The 294-nt window shown below is 62.9% G+C and overlaps 1 protein-coding gene across 1 annotated transcript in view; it reads right to left on the reverse strand.

Annotated features, from left to right (window-relative positions):
- CDHR4 (cadherin-related family member 4) overlaps positions 1-294 on the reverse strand; it is a gene marked incomplete at its 3' end in the record, with an annotated part of 5,529 nt that overhangs the window by 4,810 nt on the left and 425 nt on the right. The window lies entirely within an intron of this gene.

Consider the following 294-nt stretch of genomic DNA (forward strand, 5'->3'; position numbering starts at 1 on the left):
GCTTTGGGAGCTCTGCTCCTGCACCCGGGCACCACAGGTCTCCCTGCTGGGTGCAGTGGGGCCCAGGGCACCCCGCTCTTACCTGTGGCTTGGATGAAAGTCCCTGCAAAGAAGAGAGTGTCACCACAGCCTGCTTGGGTGTGACCCAGCAATGCCCTGGGGAGGCCTCAGAGGTGCCCCCATGGTGCTCCAGAGATGTCCCAGTGGTGCCTGGAAATGTCTCAGCGACGCCCCCAAGATGCCCCAGTAATGCCCTGGCAATGCCCCAAGGATGACCCAAGTGCTGTCCGGACG

The sequence above is a fragment of the Buceros rhinoceros genome, unplaced genomic scaffold, assembly GCF_000710305.1.
Source record: "Buceros rhinoceros silvestris isolate BGI_N320 unplaced genomic scaffold, ASM71030v1 scaffold30478, whole genome shotgun sequence".
Taxonomy (NCBI): Eukaryota; Metazoa; Chordata; class Aves; order Bucerotiformes; family Bucerotidae; genus Buceros; species Buceros rhinoceros.